Raw genomic sequence first — 2,908 nt, forward strand, 5'->3', positions numbered from 1 at the left:
CTGATAATGTCAGCAATGTCATCAGCAGAGGGGAGGGAGAAGACAGAGAAGGAGAGGGAGAGAGGGGGGAGTTCAACATAGATGCTGGGGGCGGTATTAGGTCCAAGGTGTTTATGAATTGAAAGAATCTTTTCATTGAAATAAGACATCAGAGAGTTGCAAAATTTTGTGTAAATCATGTGAGAGGGTAATGAGTTAGGAGATGAGACTGAACGGTTAAGGAGAGAGAACAAAGTCTTTGAATTGCCAACATTGGAACTGATGATGTCAGAGAAGTAGCTGGATTTGGCTTGAGAAATACTGTCCTTATACTGGATGACGTGGTTCGCATAGAGTTCCTTGTGAATTGAGAGACCGGATTTCTTGTAGAGTCGCTCCAACCTCCGACCTTTGGATTTCAGAGAACAGAGTTCTGGAGTGAACCAGGGTGCAGAGTTCGAGAAGGAGACGGACCGGGTTTTCAGAGGAGCGACAGAGTTAAGGATGTTGGTGAGGCTGTTATTGTAGAATGTGACAAGGTCATCTGGGTTAAAAGAATTGAAGGTGAAGATGTTATTATTAATATGAGACAAAGGAATGTCATGGTTGATATTCTTAATATTACGGAAGGAAAGAGTGCATTGAGGTTTCTCTGAAGAAAATTTAAGATTGACACTGAATGAAATCATGAGGTGATCAGTAAATGGAAGTTCATCAGAAGAAAAGTTAAGAGGAGAGAGTCCAGAGCAGCATAATAAGTCCAAAGTGTGGCCCTTTATGTGGGTTGGAAAGTTAATGAACTGCTGGAAGCCACAGCTGTCGGGGCAGGATGTGAAGTCTCTGGTGAGGGAGTTGTTGTCTTCATCCATATGAATGTTGAAGTCTCCAAGCAGAATAATGTTGGGTAAAAGAGCTGAGAGATGGGCGATTAGAGCAGCAACGTCATTTATAAAAGAGTTGTTGATTTTGGGCGGACGGTAGAAAGTGGCAACAATGGTGGGGGTAGGGCCGGAGAGTAGACACACAGTGTGCTCAAAGGAGGGAGAGGGAGGTGTGTGAACCGGCGTGACCTTCCAGTTCTCACGGTGAATTATCGCGAGACCTCCTCCGCGGCCGGACTCGTGGGATTTGGCGATGTAAACAAACCCCGGTGGGGTAGATTCATTCAGGTGGAAAAAGTCATTTTGTTGTTGCCACGTTTCTGTTAGACAAATAAAATCTAGCTTACGGTCGGACATTAGGTCTTGAATAAGCTGACCTTTGCCAGTAAGTGAGCGAACGTTCAGAAGGCCAAACTTTACGGAGGAGGAGTTGGTAGCGACCGGAGCATTAGCCGACCGAGCTAGGCTAGCTAACATGCTACTACTGTTAGCTGCCCGAGTATTGTGGCGTGAAGAATGGTGAGAGTCAGACCAGATGGAGTTTATGGGATTAGTCTTGTCAGCGTGGAGTCTACGGCGGGAGCCACGGTGAATGTATCTCCGGCGAGGATGGAAGGCAATGTCCTGAAGAGGGAGCACAGGTGGCATGGCTAGTAGGAAACGAAGGCGAAGGAGCTCGACCACTGAGTAATGGAGAAGACCAGACACCGGGTGGTGGTGGATGAGCAGCTGGAGAGTCCAAAGCAGAGCAGGCAGCAGGTAAATCCTAATGAACCGCATGGCTGATATTGAGACGGATCAGAGACTTGATGTAGTGGAAAAGGCAGGACGTACTGAATAAAACAGAAAAAAGCAAAAAAAAAAAAAAAATAAAAGCACAACGAGCAGCGGCAGCCAGGATGCGCCAGCGTTCACTCACCGGAAATTCAAGATGATGTTTGCAGATGGCATTGTGATCTGTGGTAAGAACAGGGAACAGGTGGAAGAAAACTTGGAGAGGTGGAGGTATGCACTTGAAAGAAGAGGAATGAAAGTCAGCTATAGTAAGACACAGTACATGTGTGTGAATGAGAGGGAGGACGGTGGAACAGTGAGGCTACAAGGAGCAGAGATCACAAAGGTGCAGGACTTCAAGTACTTGGGATCCACTATCCAGGAAAATGGGGAATGTGGGAAAGAAGTGAAAAAAGAGTCCAGGCAGGATGGAGTGGATGGAAAAAAGTTTCAGGGGTGATTTGTGACAAAAAGGTGTCAGCAAAGGTCAAAGGAAAAGTTTACAAGACAGTGGTGAAACCAGCTATATTGTATGGTCTGGAGACAGTGGCACTGACAAAAAGACAGGAGAAAGAACTGGAAGTGGCATAAATTAAGATGTTGAGGTTCTCCTTAGTGACAAGGATGGATAAGATTAGGAAAAAGATCATCAGAGGTACAGCACAGGTTGAACAACTGGGAGATAAAGTTAGGGAGGCCAGACTGAGATGGTTTGGACATGTCAAGAGGAAGGGTCATGGGTATATTGGTAGAAGGATGTTAGAAATGCAGCTGCCAGGAAAAAGACAAAGAGGAAGGCCAAATTTGAGATATATGGATGCAGTTAGAGAGGACATGAAGGTAGATGGAGTGAGGACAGAGGATACAGAGGACAGAGTGAGGTTGAGGAGGATGACTCGCTGTGGCGACCACTGAAGAGGGAAAAGCCGAAAGAAGAAGAAGAAAGAAGAAGATATATTAAACTTCCACCTTCTAAGCCCAGATGAATTTAAAAAAGGGATTTGAAGCGTTTTTGTGAACAGTCATTCCTCTCGGATCTAGCTCACTTTGACTGGCATCATATTTTATTAACTGACTATGTGAACTCTGCTTGGGACCATTTTCATAATAGTTTCCAGTGTTTCCCCTACCATTATACAAGCGGGGCGCCCTGCCCCGTCAACAGAATCGAGTGCCCCGTCTACCGAACCCCACCCCCAACCACCTGTCTGCACTGACGTAACGCTAAACTAGCAGCTCGCAATGCAGGTGCACTAGCTAAAAAGCTAAAGGCA

The sequence above is a fragment of the Nematolebias whitei genome, chromosome 11 (assembly GCF_014905685.2).
Source record: "Nematolebias whitei isolate Nwh7 chromosome 11, NemWhi1, whole genome shotgun sequence".
NCBI lineage: Eukaryota > Metazoa > Chordata > Actinopteri > Cyprinodontiformes > Rivulidae > Nematolebias > Nematolebias whitei.